General features: G+C 32.8%; 1 long non-coding RNA gene across 1 annotated transcript; it reads right to left on the bottom strand.

The window, feature by feature from the left end:
- Nucleotides 1–9,159: 9,159 nt before the first annotated feature.
- Nucleotides 9,160–11,755, bottom strand: LOC140014400 (uncharacterized). Its single transcript, XR_011821174.1, has 2 exons — nucleotides 11,520–11,755; nucleotides 9,160–10,782 (listed from the first exon to the last, which is right to left on the bottom strand). It is a non-coding gene; the product is annotated as an uncharacterized lncRNA (long non-coding RNA).
- Between the last annotated feature and the right edge of the window lie 4,356 nt (nucleotides 11,756–16,111).

The following is a 16,111-nucleotide window of genomic DNA, read 5'->3' as shown; positions in this document are numbered from 1 at the left end:
ATAGACATCTGTCAACCTTTTCCTACCCCTTACTTGAATTGTTAGAGATATTTTATCTCATTTATAGATGATTATTCAAGATTTATATATCTTTATCTCTTGTTTGATAAATCAGAAGCACTTGATGCTTTTAAAATTTTCAAACTAGAGGTAGAGAAATAGAAGGAAAAGAAAATCAAAATTGTGAAATCAGATAAGGGTGGTGAATATTATGGAAGACACACAAATAAAGGACAAGCATATGGTCCATTTACTAATTTTCTCCAAGACGAAGGTATTGTTGCTCAATATACAATGCCTGACACACTGCAACGAAATGGTGTAGTTGAAAGGAGAAATCGAACTCTCATGGACATGGTTAGAAGTATAATTAGGAGCACTAGTTTATTTTTATCCTTATGGAGTGAAATTTTAAAAATAGTTGTGTATATTTTGAATAGGATACTATCCAAGGCCATCCCTAAGATGCCTTTTGAAATTTGGAATGGATGAAAATTTAGTTTAAAACATTTACACGTATGGGGTTGTCCGGTTAAAGTGAGGGTATATAACCCACACATTAAGAAATTGGATGAACATAGAGTTAGTGGTTTCTTCATAGGCTATGTTGTTAACTTCAAAGGGTTTAGATTTTACTGTCCTTCACACACTCTAAATATTATTGAAGCTAGAAATGCTAAGTTTCTTGAGGAGCACGAAATCAATGGGAATGGTTCTCAAAAGGTGGAATTTGAATAAGTAAATGATGCACCTATATCACCTTTACATTATCTAGTTGTTATTCAAAATACTGAAGAACAACCAGTTGAGCAACCTCCATTTGAGCAACCACAATAAGAACAATCAACAATAGTTGATCCCACTAATCAAACTCTCCATGAAATAGTGGGAGTTAGAAGATCCACAAAAATTAGAAGGTCAACAATTTCTAATGATTATGAAGTATATCTCCAAGAGTCTAACTATGATGTTGGACTTCAGGATGACTCTAGTTCATGTTTACAAGTCATGAATGGAGAAAACTCCACATCTTGGTATAATGCCACGAAAGAAGAAATGGAATCAATGGCTAAAAATAAATTTTGGAATCTCATTGAATTACCCAAAAAGATCTTTATTATGGGTTGCAAATGGGTTTTCAAAATCAAAAGAGATTCAATGGGTAATATCGAACGATATAAAGCTAGACTTGTAACCAAAGGTTTTACTCAAAAGGAAGAAATTTACTACCATAAAACCTTCTCTCCTATTTCAAAGAAGGATTCATTGCATGTTTTCATGACAATAGTAGCCCACTTTGATTTGGAACTACATCAAATGGATGTGAAAACGGCGTTCCTTAATGGGGATCATGCAGAAGAGGTATACATGTGTCAATCTGAGGGTTTTGTCAATAATGACGACAACCAACTTGTTTGCAAGTAAAAAAAAAAATCTATATATGGACTAAAACAGGCTTTCCGTCAATGGTATATTAAATTTCACAACGTTGTCTCTTCATTTGATTTTGTAGAGAATATTGTTAACCAGTGCATATATCTTAAGATAAATGGGAGCAAATATATCTTTATAGTCTTATATGTAGATGATATTCTTCTTACGAGTAATGATATGGGTTGTTGCATGAAACTAAAAAGTTTCTTGCACAAAACTTTGAAATGAAGGATATGGGTGAAGCCTCTTATGTCATTAGCATAGAGATTTATAGAGATAGAACAAGAAAAATTCTTGGTCTGTCTCAAAAGACCTACATTAAAAAGGTTTTGGAAAGATTTGGAATGAAACACTTCTCTTCCATGGTAGCTCCCATTGTCAAAGGAGAAAAATTCAGTTTGGATCAATATCCTAAAAATGAGTTGGAACGAAAAGAGATAAATAGCATTTCGTATGCTTCGTTTGTTGTAAGCCTTATGTATGCTCAAGTCTACACCAGACCTGATATTGCTTTCACAGTTAGAATGCTAGGTTGGTATCAAAGTAATCCTGGAAAGGATCACTGGAAAGCTGCCAAAAGAGTTTTAAGATACCTGCAAGGGACCAAGGACTACAGACTTACATATAAACAGTCTGACTATTTAGAGATGGTTGGATATTCTGATTCGGGTTTTGCTGGACGTATGAACTCAAGCAAATCTACTTCAGGGTACATTTTCCTTCTTACTGGAGGAACAGTATCTTGGAAATGTATAAAAGAAAATTGTTGCATCATCCACGATGGAAGCAGAATTCATTGCATGCTATGAGACTACATCACAAGCTTGGTGGTTGAAGAACTTTATATCTGGCCTAAAAGTGGTAGATTCAATAAGTAGGTCACTGAAGATCTTTTGTGATAACTCTGTTGCTGTGTTCTTTGCTAAGAACAACAAGAGTGGAAGTCGAAACAAATATATCGACATCAAGTTCTTAATGGTCAGAGATCATGTTAAAAAGCAAGAAGTAATCATTGAGCATATTAATACTGAATTAATGATTGCTGATCCTATGACTAAATGATTGCTGGTAAAAGTCTTTCAGGATCATGCAACTCGTATGGGACTGAGTAGCTAATGCTAGATTATTTCTATTTTCTTGACCATTTGTGTCTAGACATTTGTTATTAATGTTTGTGCATATTAAAATTGATACATGTATAAAGAAATGATCTTTTGATCCATCAAGTTGGACCTGAGTAACTTAGACAAAGTTATTTATAAAATTCTTTTAAAGTACTTGATTAGGAAGTATAATATAGGGTTAATTCTACTTTGTCCCTCCAAACTTTGGACGATTACCCACTTCAATCCCTAAACTTTAAAATGGGACACTTAAATCCCTAAACTTATAAATACCTCCCAATTAAGGAAAATTGTTGACAGAATCCTGAATGCCGTTGGTGGTTGAAGTGTCCCATTTTATAAGTTTAGACATTTAAGCGTCCCGTTTTATAAATTTAGAGACTTAAGTGTCCCAATTTATAAGTTTTAGAGACTTAAGTGTCTCATTTTGAAATTTAGAGATTGAAGTGGGTAATCGTCCAAAGTTTGGGGGACAAAATGGAATTAAACCTATAATATATTGTAATACATCGAAGGAAGTGTTCGCAATAAGAACATAACCACCATGATTTGAGTATTATCATTTTCTAATTAAGCAACTGTTCATAACTGTCGAGTCTATTGAGTGACAATAAAGACTTATGGCCGCTTAAGCATCTAGTCACTCAAAGGTTATCTGATGATGGCATATGGGTCAAATGGGAGAATGAAAGACTTGCCTCCTTTAGAGGCAAATTATGACCCACATGATTGATTCTAAAATGATTGATATTCTAATTAATTGATTGATATTTTGTTAATAATTAAGTTGTATCTCCCATTAAACAATGATTGGTGAGTGATATCCTGATTAATTGATAGACATTTTATCAATAATTAATTAGTATCTTCCATTTGTTAATTTTTTTTTTTGTCAATCGTCAACCCACTTCTACTCCAACTCTATTCTAATCTAACTACGGGAAAGACCCAACCGGGCCTATGGAGGACCGATGGGGACAGAATCACTACCGGACCAGACGGGTGCAACCCGTCTGAATTTTTTTTGCAAAACCACAATTGTGGCAAATTGGTGGGAGGCAAGATTCGAACCCTTGCCTCCCACCCCACCAAAGCCTTAAAGGCTTGGTGGCTTATGCTGATGGTTATCTACCATTTGTTAATGAGTAATTGATATCTACTGTTAATTGATATTTTATTCAATCAATTAATCAATCAATTAGTCAGAAAATATTATTTCAGTTATGAATTTTGGCAAGATTTTCTTGATGGAAGGAAACCCTAGGAATTTTTGTATTTGCCTGTAAGAGTTTCTAACCTAGCCTATAAATTGCTTGTGGTATTCCATCAATTGTACACCTTTTGATTAGATATATGTTAGAAAATTCTTATTCTAAATTCTCCTTCTATTTTTCTCTTCTTCTACACATCTACATAGTTTCTTTGTCCATATAGACAAGAACAAGGCAAGAAGACAACGAGTAGAAAGGATCAATTTCTGTTCAACAACAATTACTTAAGGTAATCATTTAAATTTTCGCTATTTAGTACAATTTATATGTACTTATTTGGTGTAACAAGGAAGGCTCAAATAATTATATGCTAGCGACAAAACAAAAAATGGCAACTTTCATTAATTCAAAACAGAACCAGTCTGGTTAGATTTCCAAACAAGAAACTCTTCCAACCTTTTTTCCATTGCCTCTTGCTTCTCATTAAAACTATTTTTGTAAGTCTCTTGTCGCTGAAAAAGTTCTTCATATTGACATATTTGTGCTTGTTGACTTTTAAGTTGCACTTTTTGTCTCTCAAGCTAATCATTTGCATTGTGAAGATTCTCTTTGTACTGGCTTAATTCTTCTTGTACTGCTCTTGCTGTGGAGGACACAGTGGCTTTAAAATTGTTGGCAGCCGAAGGAATTACAACTCCATATCCCATTCTCTTCACATAACCACTTTTTCTGTCAAGAATGCCACCCATAAGGCTGGTTTCTTGAATATTTTCTTCACTATTCTCAGTGCTACGCCTTTTCTTCTCGACTAATTCAATCTGCATTTAATATTGTGCTACCATGTGACGTACTGGATAGAAACAAGTCCTACAAATATGATATAGTTATATATTTATGAATTTCAGACTTGCGTGTTTTTGCTTAGCCTGGTAAGTAACAAATTCATCATTTCGTCGTTTGTGATTACCTTCCCAAATATCAATTAGCCTCCTAATTTCCTATTAAGCACAATAAAATCTTAATTATGATAAGAATAATATTCCTAAAAAAGTCAAAAGAAAGATTCAAAACCTGTTGACATATAATGCAAGTTAAAAGAATTAGCATTTGTTGAATTCGAATATGGTTTAATTTTGAACCACCAATGTGAGAAAAAGGCAGTTTAGCAGGATTGGCAGAGTTTATCACATGCTTTCTAATTGAAGAAAATAGAGAAAAATAAAAATAAATATGACTTGAATTAGTAACAACATCAAGTGATACCATAATTAATTTAATAAGTTAGATTTGAAGAATTACCTGAAATTTGGGATTTTCAAACCACTCACACATATTATCCCATTCATCTTGCTCAATCCAATCATATGGGTAGGTATGTGGATTTTTACCTACTGCCTTCAAGTTTTTGTACTTTTCATACAGTTTTATTTTTCCAATTCTTATAAGAAATTCTTAGCATATCATCAATGTAGTTGCTCACCATTGAATTAGTTTGCTAGTCCTTAAATTCAAACCATACATGTTAATTAAAAATAAAATGATGAATCAATGATCAGGCTTACTTGAATTGAATAAAATATGTAATTACTTGCCACAATAGTATGTGAATGATACCATTAAACCACCATAAAGTTCCTCCTTGGTCTCTTCGGGAAGCTCATCATATTCGTGCACATCCTACACCTTGGCATGATGCTTGACTATAATACCAAATGTACTTGCAAGTTTTGAGCCATATGTGATAGGTTTGGATCATTCTTCAGAAAAGACTATTTCACGTTCCTTGCCTCCCTAGGGATATAGTGTTTTGACAATCAATGGCAAAAAATATCTTACAAAAAAATAAAAAATTTATAGAGATTTTTGAATTATTTTTGTGTGTGAATATGATAAGCATTTTATTCAGTATACATTTTCTTCTATGAGTTTCTCAATGGCCTGTCCTGTACTTAAACCTCGACCATTCTTTCGCTTAGGAGGATCTGCCATTGTGAGAAAAAAAATCATATGAAATAAACAGAATCAAAATTTAATAATTATTTACTTGTTTGATAAATTAATTTTACCTAATCAGTTCTACACTATATAAAGTAATTTACTCATTAGAATTAGTTGTAGGCTGTTGGATTAGTTCTTGAAACTCTATCATTATTTTGATATGATTTCTAAGAAGGTAAAACAGCTTTATTTCCTGAAGGACTTCGAAAAAATTACTGTGCAGATTGCATTTGAGCAATTTCCTTCACTGGTTGTGTTGGATTTTTTCCTCTGAAATCTAAATTGTGTCCACTTAATACTACAATTGTATTTGTTTTAGGAGTGTGTATCAATCTTTTGCCCCTAGGTGGCTTCTGAAAAAAAACAAGTATTTGAAAATAAAAATAATTAGAGATTAAGAAAAAGAGTAAATCTTATATACACTGGTAGTATATACACTATCACCGTTTGATTCATGACATGTATACAAAAGTTGAATTCTAAATTCAAATTTTACACAGCTATCGTTCATCCAATGCTGACAGTGTATACAATATCAGTGTAGGAAAGATTAATCAAAAAAAAAACGAAAGAAAAAGAACAAATAAAAATAGAAAAGGAAATAACATGAAAATTAGAACACTACTAGAATGGAAGGACTTAGCATGTATTACTTGATTAAACTAGTACCTTAATAAGCATTCTTAAATAATAACATATAAATAGAAAATTAACAAAAATGAAAATACAAAATTAAGAAGTTATTCAGAAGCACAAACACTGCTATGCTTGAAAATCAACAAGAATGTATTACTAGTACACATTCTAGCACCATTTTTACAAAATCACATCTACTACAAACTACTATTCCAAATTTCTTGTCAAGACCTTCTTCAACTAATGCTTACTCACTATCAGAATTGATATCCATATGATCACTGTCATCATCATCATCTTCATCTTCATTGTATTGCAAAAGTATTTAACCTTCTGGTTGGCTACTAGCTTCATTAGTACTACTATATTCTTTTTCTTCTTTATCAACATATATTTCTCTCTCTCTCTCTCTCTCTCTCTCTCTGTACACGATCATGTTCACTACTAGTTTTCATAATCTTAAACTCAACATTTTCTTTGTGCAATGAGTCAAACTTAGTATCTTCAACTTGACCAATAACTCTTGCTTCTTTTTCATAAAAGGTATCATCTGTCTCTATTTGTTCGTCATTGTTGATATTTTCATCAGTTTTTTCTAACTCAGGAATGTTCCAAAGATGCTTATGTTGTACACATTGAACTATTTTTTCAATTATTGCCTAGTTTGGTATCCATGATATAAAACACTTGTTGCACCTAATTTGGTAGCACATATGGTTCATTTTGATACCATCATGATCAGATATCAATACTAACAAAGTACTTGTCACATTTCATTGTCCGAGTACTACTCGTACCATACCATTCACATTGGAAAACACCACCTTATATTCTTTAAGAAAATAAGTTCTACAACTCTCTTAATAAATCCATAAAATGGAATAACTTCTTCCTTGTGATCACCATCAACACCAGCCCACTGTTTTGTGTTGTTCTATAATCATCTCTATCTTTACTGTGGTATCAAATCTGATTTCCAATATACCTTAAATAGATTTTTGTCATAATAGGGATTGGCCTATTTGTTAGTGCCCATAGTTCATCTATAATTCCTTCAACTTTCTAAGTATATAAATGATTAATCTAATAACAAAGTACAAAAAGCATAAGCATTAAACGTCTACATTTGTCAGAAAGACAATTCTATTTTATGTCAACTACTTACATGATTCTTTAACCACTTTAAAAATTGTGATTGGTGCCTACTCTCAATATTCTCAAGTTATATATTACTCAACTCCTCCTTGTGCAAACTATACAAATTACAAAAAAAAAGGATAATAAAAATATTAGAATCTAATTAGTACCAAACAAGTAAATGAAAGATAAAGAAATAAAATAAAAATGACCCAAACAAGTAATTATAGATGGAATAAAGTAAAGTCAGCCAACTTACATTTGGTAGAGACCTACTTCTTCATAATTATTCAATATAAACTTATGTGTTACGTTCAAAAACTTTTGACTCAGTTTTTCAGTAGCTGTATTTAATTCGAAATGACAGACTTGTAGTGACAAAACTAGCGGACCTTGATCTCTAGGACTTACATCATGATTCCTCTCCTTTTTATTGAATTTTGTTTCACATCCGTGAATGTATTGAGACATAAAAGTTAGGCACTCATTTGCTACATATCTTTCAGCAATTGATCCTTCGGGTCTAGCTTTATTCCGCACGTATTTTTTAAGACACCCAATATACATATTTAGCAAGATATAGTAGAGATACAATTGGGATTATTTCATATTACACATATGAACAAGATTTGAAAATTAATGTATAACATAATCAACTAATATTAGGCTTACCTCTCGAATAGAAACATCTATCTATGATGAACTAGACCTCCTAGTTTAGTCTCTTCAGGCAAATGAATAAATAGATAAACTATAATGGTAAAGAATGCAGGTGAAAATATTTGTTCCAACTTGCACATAATTAGAGAGATATTTCTTTCCAACCAATCCAAGTCATCCAGTTTGAGTGTCTTTGAACATATATTTCGAAAAAAACTCACTTAACTGAAAAATTGTCTCATTCATCTCTTTTTATAAGTATCCTTGAATACCTGTCGAGAGAAGTCGCTGTATCAATATATGATAATCATGACTCTTAAGACCTGAAATTTTATCATCTTTAACACAGTGAGATATGTTTGCAGCATACCCATCTGGAAACTTAATTGATTTCAAAAAAATACAAAATCTTTTCCGTTCACTTGAAAACATCACATTACATGCAGCCGACTTCAAAGTTCGAGTACCATTACTTTGCAAATGCAACTCTTCTCTTATTCCCATGTCACACAAGTCTCTGCGAGCATTATTCGTGTCTTTAGTTTTTGTTTTAATACCCAACAATGTCGCCATCAAATTTTCAGATACGTTTTTTATAATGTGCATAACATTTAGAAAATGCCTTATCTTCAAGTTCGGCCAGTAAGGTAATTTAAAAAAAATGCTCTTGTTTGTCCAATTACCTTGATTACGCTCACGTTTTCTATTTTGTGTTTCAGAATGCTTTCCAAGAGTGTCAAAGAACTCAGGTGAACTGTCTAACTTCTGTAGTATATCAGCCCCTATCCATTCTCTTGGCCTTAGTCTTTGCTCAACTATACCATCAAATTTATTCCTTTCTCTTCTCCAGTGATGGTCATGAGGCAAAAAATGACGATACCCCATGAAATCTATCTTACATCTTAATTTTTGAGAGCTAGTATCATAGAGGTAACATGGATATGCATTATAACCAGAAGTGCTCCAACCAGACAAATAACCATTCACTAAAAAATCAGATACAATCCATAAAAGTGCTGCATACATGAGAAAATTCTGCCCACTATATGAATCATAAGTCTCCATGGCATTCACCCATAGATATTTCAAAGGTCTAAAAATCACATCTATATCTTTCCCTGGTGTATATGGATCAGAAATGAGTAATGATAGCATAAAATACTCTTCTTTATAAATTTATAGGCAGGCAATTATAAGGCACAAGAATGATAAGCCACAAACTATACAAGTTGCTCATAATTTCAAATATATTGAAACCATCAGTGGTCAACCCATAGCCTAACATTGCTAGTTTCTTGAGCAAAATTGGGGCTCATCAAAATGTTTCGAAGCAATAGAGTCAGCTGGATGCCACATGACGCCTTCCTCCTTCACACGTTCCTTTTTCATGCCATTGCATGTCCTTTGCAATTTTAGAGGACAATAATAATCTTTACAACCTTGGTTTTAATGAAAAATACCACAATACCTTGTGAGGGGTTTTATTTCCCTTACAATCGATTTTTTTCCAACAAGGTTCTTGGCAAACATGATACTTTATTTCTCTCTCATTCTCTTTCCAGAAAATTGTACAATCATATTTGCACATATCAATTTTCTCATAACCTAAACCAATGGATGATAAGATTTTCATAACTCCATATAGTGAAGATGAAACTTTTTCACCTACTGGTACTACATTCTTGAATAATTTCAAAATCATGTTAAAAACCTTGTCCGTCATATGATTCATTACTTTCATATTCAGTACAGTAATGATAAAGCATAACAAGGAGCATTTGATATATCTTGGGTATACTTCTCGTTGAGCATCATTTAATAGTCTATCAAAATTTTTGGCATTCCAATCAAATAAAGGATTACGTTCTTGTGCCTCACTAAATTTTTCTAACAATATTTGCAATTCATTACCCTATTCCTCATTATCATCATTAGCACCAACATTTGCCTCCCCATTATGATTAAATCTTTCATTAATAACACACGGAAGTACACTCAATGATTCTCTATGAAAGACCCAATTCTTATACTTTTTTCAAAAACCATTATTATGTACGTCAAATTGAACCTGAAAATAACTTTTCTTAGTTGAATTCCTACATGAAGCACACGGACAAGAAATTTTGTCCCAACTGGTGGAGTTTATCCTAACAAATTCAATAAATTCTTGAACACTATCCTTGTATGCCTTTGAATATATATTACTGTCATTAATCCAGTTTATCCATTGAACTACCTAAAAGTTAAAATCATTAATGCAACAAACATCACATATGAAACTTAGTTTAACCATTTTTAAGTTCCAATCTCGTAAAATAAACAAAGTAGAAAACCAAATGTTTTGAATACATGATATGTAGCTTATTAACAAGTTTATATGCATATAAATATTTGGATATGAAACACATAGTTGGTATGAATTAAAAGAATACAACTAAAACAAATATAAATAGATAATAGCAAAGTGCTTCGTTAAATAAAATAAGAGTTAGAAAAAATAGCAACTTGCCTTGAATAAGTAACTGTATCCCATTTTTTCCTTGAATCAAAATGTGCAAATTTGAATAAATACTTGAGCTTCCCTAGAATGAGAGAAAAACACAAGATTAAATATAAAAGTATTACCTTAGAAAATTTTCTATATTTAAAACTGAGAAAAAGTGTAAGTATATTCCATCGCTAAATCTAGTTAATTCAAATATTATTGTCCGCAGTACCAATACCATTGTGAAACGAACCTATTTATGATGCAAGACAGGCATGAAACTGGAATTAGCATTATATCACATTGAAATTAAACATATGTCCACTATAGGAAAGAATGCATGAACAAGGTGAAACAAACACTAACAAAAGAAAAAATAAAAAAAAATAAAAAAGAAAGACCCCACATAAACAATGCTCAAAACAACAAAGTAAAAATATAATGGTCCAAGTTGGACTGGAGTTCTTCAGTTTTGCATGCTCATAGTTAGCAGATTAATCTTTAACTAAAGTTGTTAGTTAGGCATTTTCTCAAACGGGTTCTTGGTAAAAAAGAATATTTTTTTTATAGAATTTAAAAGTCATCAGGTCACGAAATTTCTCATGTAATCACTATCAATTCATACTCATTCAGACAATATTCACCTCCCATCCAAAATCAACAAGTCAAAAAAGTAAATATACCGTGTGAAAAAAAATAATACTTAGATAAACCAAATAAGAATCAGAATTTTAGGATCCAATCTAATCAAACGTAAATTCCTATCAAATTACAAAAAATGGCAAAAAACTCATAAATCTTTCACAGGATAATAAGATTAAAGAAGAAATTTACCAAATGAAAACTTTAAAATAGGTCTTGGAGTATTGGAGTCTTGGAGGAGATAGGACTTTACAAAGGGATTTTCAAAATTGGGACTTGACTTGTTCAAATTAGGATGTGTAGTTGATTGAAACAATCTCTGATTATGCTTGGTACCAAAAAGACAAAAAGAAATAGGAGATTAAATTTGACGGTGCAAGAAGAAGGGAGAAGTGCGCTTGGTACATTCTTGAGTTTAGCTCAAGTACTAGAATGGTTCAAGTGTTAGATGACAGACAAGTGCATTGTGTATATTCATTGCTTTTTTCAAAGTGACGTCACTTACTTTGGTGGGTTCCTCTTTTTTTTTTTTTCATCTTTCCCAACTTAATTAATGAACACCAAAAAAAGTGGTGGGAAGATAAGGCGGGAGCTGAATTTATTTTTTTGTGATGACAATTCATAAAATTTAATCCTATTTGTGACAGCATCCTTGTTAGCATAGTTATTTTCATTCTTGAACTACAAAATAAAAAAAAATAAAATATATAGCTTTCCACCAATATTTCCCGCTATTTAGCACCAAATGGAGTTTGCAAAATTTTAACTTTCTTGTGACGAAAGAGAACATTTTTTGTGGTGACAGTTTCAAACTAGCATATATAATCTATTTTGGGTAATGAAAGTCTGGAATTCATCATAAAAATGTATTTTTGTGACTACTGCAGGGTTTATCAAAAAAATTATCATAAAAAGTATTTTTTTGTAGTGTAGTGACTCTTTAGTGAACTTAGGCCTGGAGGCCTAAGGAACAAGCCTTTAGAGCATTAGGAGTCCTTTTTCTTTATTGTCTTATGATGCAAAGTAAAGAGCTCAAACCCCAACTTCAAAAGGTATTTTCGTGAACTATCCTCCTTCCTTCTTACTCTTCAGACAAAGCAAAGAAACTAAATTGAAAGGAGCAATCAAAAGAAGCATAAGAACATTTATAAAAAGAGAGAAAAATCAAAATATGTTTAATATGATAATAGTAGATAGCATAAAAAGAAAATTTCTCATTCCATCATTCAGCCACGAAGGAAAACTAAAAAGAGGCAAAGATGATTTTGATGTACACTAATCCAATGATCACCCCAATCATAAAATAGAAGAGATCGACAGGAAAGGAGCCCACTTACCTACTCTCGTTTTATCCCATGTTTGTGAGACCCTATCTCTTTAAGGTGGGCCCCACTTGGATGAGTTCCTTGTATAGAACAGAGGCGCAAGTACTAAAGTTGTTGATACTTGTGACATAGCGTGCATTGGTTTTCTCGATCAAACTAGTTCTTATAGAATAGAACATAAAACCCCGTATTTGGTGGCATTTGGCCAAAATAGCATTGAGAGGAAAGCCATCCTCAACTAAAGTGGCTTCAACACTTTTCTGCACCACAATCTATGCTACTATGATGTCTGCCCTCTCATTACGGCTCATGTTTTTTGTATTGAAATTGATTGAGAGATGATGGCCCGACTCTTCCATATGCTCTTGAGTAGGTATTAAGTGATTGTAATTGGCATCTTCAGGACTTAGGAGCTCACCTCCATCTAACTGATCGACCTCAGGAGCAACAAGCTCTAGGGAATAGGGCACTGGTTGATTTATGCTTGCTTCGAAAGAATCGAGTTTTTACCAGAATTGGTTCCAAAGATAGATGTCCTTCCCCAGTCATCATCCATCATCAAAACAAAGGAATCGCAAAAGAAAAAGGAATGAGTTTATCCAACAATTGAAAGTAAACTAGTGAAGAAAATAAAAATATGAGAAAGAATATTAAGCCAGGAAGAATCGAATTCTTCCTTCTTTTTGAAAAGTGAAAGTAGCGATAAATAAGAATAAAAATTATTAAAAGAAAAAAGAAAAGCAGCACATTTTGGAGGGTGGACATTATAGGTCTCCCTTCTTTTCCTAGAAATGATGAAAAAATATGGCTACAAAAACATCGATGAATTTTGAAATAAAACGCTTTTAAAGCTGTTTGCATAGGACGACAAGAAATAAATTCTTTTATTCTCTTGATCTTGTCTATCCTATAACTTTTTTTTAATATCTTTTATTTTCATGGATTAAATAAAAGTTAAAACACTTTCTTTTAATTATTCATCTAGTTCGATCTTTCGTTCGTTTGTTAAGCCACCTTTTCTAAAGAGAATTGTCGTAATTCTAGTTTTACACTATTTGAAATAACTCTATCATATTGAGAAATTTTGTCTAGTGGCATTCAATCACAAAATCCATTGACAACTGCATAAATGACTAAAATTTGTTTTTCAATTGGAAGTGGTGCATATTACAGTTATTTTAGTACTTTTATCAGCCTTGCACCTCTATTGAGTAATGCCTAAGTCGTAGCATCAGGGTTTGAGCCAAATTAAGCAAAGGCAGCCACTTTGTGATATTGTGCCAATTCTAGTTTTGAACTACTGCAAGCTTGTTTCATAGTTTTCAACTGAGTGGTAAATTCGATGCAACTAATAGATGAGGCAATGTTAATAGCAGGTCTAATTCCATGATAAAAGAACTCTATTCCCAAACAGATTTGTTCATCAATAATGGGGATCACATTGGTGAGAATATAGGCAGATACATCTCCAACTTGTGTTTCAATGATGGGTAAGGCGGTCAAACTACCTACGTCTATCTAGTCTGATCATTTAGCCACTTATTTGTAATAGATAAGAATGTAAATCGAAAACATCCCGTGGGAAAGTTTCATGAGCTAGTGGTCGGCGTAACAATAATGACATTTGTTGATATGCCATTGCTTATTTACTAAGACCATCATAAATTATTAATACGTGCATCCTATTATCACGGAAATATTCCCCCATGATACACCTAGAATATAGGGCCAAAATTTGCATAAGAGGAGGATCTGAAATGGTGGCTGCTACAAGAATAGAATATTTCAAAACATTCGCTTCTGAAAGAATTTGAACTAGCCATAGTTGAACGTTTTTGTCCAATTGCTACCTAAATACAATGCAATGTCTCACTCTCAGAGATGGCCTTTGAATTCATTTGCTTTTTGTTTAATATGGTATCGATAGCGATAGCTATTTTCCAATTTGTCAGCCCTCGATTATAAGTTCCCGTCGACCATGACCTATAGGAACAAGGCTATCTATCGCTTTTAAACCTATTTCCATAAGCTCATGCACAAATTTATGTTCAATAATCCCAGGACCTTTCATTTCAACATGTTTTCACTTGTGATCGCTTAGAGCTCCTCTTCCATCAATAGGTACTGCCAACACGCCGATCACATGCCCTAGCATAACCTTTCCCATAGGAACATCCACAATAGATTCAGTACGCTTGACAATATCTCTTTCTTTAATAGCAGTATCACTACCAAACACAACAATCCCTACATTTTCATTCTCAAGATTCAAGCTATTTTTTTCACATTGCTGGCAAATTCAACGATTTACACAGCTTAAATCTCGTTCAATCCATAAACACGTGCAATCCCATCTCCAACTGAGACTACTTCACTGATCTCATCTACTTTCAAATTCGAGATGCAACTCATATTAAAGGATAAGTGGTTTAGAAACTGATCACTAATAGTAATAGAGCATGTGCATTCAAAGATGGAAGACCCGTTTTTCTCTTCCCAACGAAAATATCATCTAGCTTTTTGTGTAAAACATGCCTATCAAACATTCTAGAAATGTCAGCAAGTGGCCATTTGAATTTATTTATAAAAAAATCTACTGAATGAAGGATCATTATCTTGAAAATGGCTATGAATCTACTACTTATCAATAAAAAAATAGAATTGACTAAACATAGTGAAAGAGAGAATCGAGAGCCTTGAAAGGAGCTGCAAATGCTACTTAAAGAATAACAAGCATTCATAGTGGGAGCGATCCTCATTGGTGATCAGATTGACTAGAAGAGTCTGTCGATGTAAAGCAATGTTTTTTTTTTCAATGCATGGCTTTTTTTAGAATTACAAAGCAAGTCAAGAGCATATACAACTAAATTAGAAAGTCAAAACTAAAAAGCAGAACTCATTGCTACTACGAATTTGATCCCCTTAAAACCAATTCCTTTAGAGCAAGACTTTGGCAAAGAAATCGCTAATAGGCTAAACTCTTAGAGCTTGGGTATAAAAGCCTAATAAAAAATTGGATGCACATTAAATTAAAACAAAGAACTTTTCACTCTTTTGATATCAAGAAAGACTAAAGATGGGAGAGTACGCATAGACATCCTCAAGAAAGAACTAATGCTTGGTATCACCACCAGCATTTGATGTCATGTGATAAGAGAGACCTACAAAGCTTGGTACCCATAATGAATGCTAATCACCACCAGCATTTGATGTCATGTGATAAGAGAGACCTCTTTCGGCAAAGAATTATACCAACGATTCGAATTATTATGCTTGATAAAAGGAACAAGGGAAACTTAAATAAAAGAGAGCGGTATTGCAATTAAGATAGCAATCTAGGTAAGACACGTACCTCTTCCGCAACAAGGCACTTTTTCATAAAAGTCTAATCATGTCCCACCACTACTGTCTTTAGTCTCTAATCTCTCGTAAGGCCACTCTCTCCTCGAAAATTGTCAG

This window comes from Coffea arabica, chromosome 9c (assembly GCF_036785885.1).
Source record: "Coffea arabica cultivar ET-39 chromosome 9c, Coffea Arabica ET-39 HiFi, whole genome shotgun sequence".
In the NCBI taxonomy this organism is placed as follows: domain Eukaryota; kingdom Viridiplantae; phylum Streptophyta; class Magnoliopsida; order Gentianales; family Rubiaceae; genus Coffea; species Coffea arabica.
The sequence above is the reverse complement of the archived record's forward strand: the minus strand, read 5'-3'. Positions and strand labels throughout refer to the sequence as shown.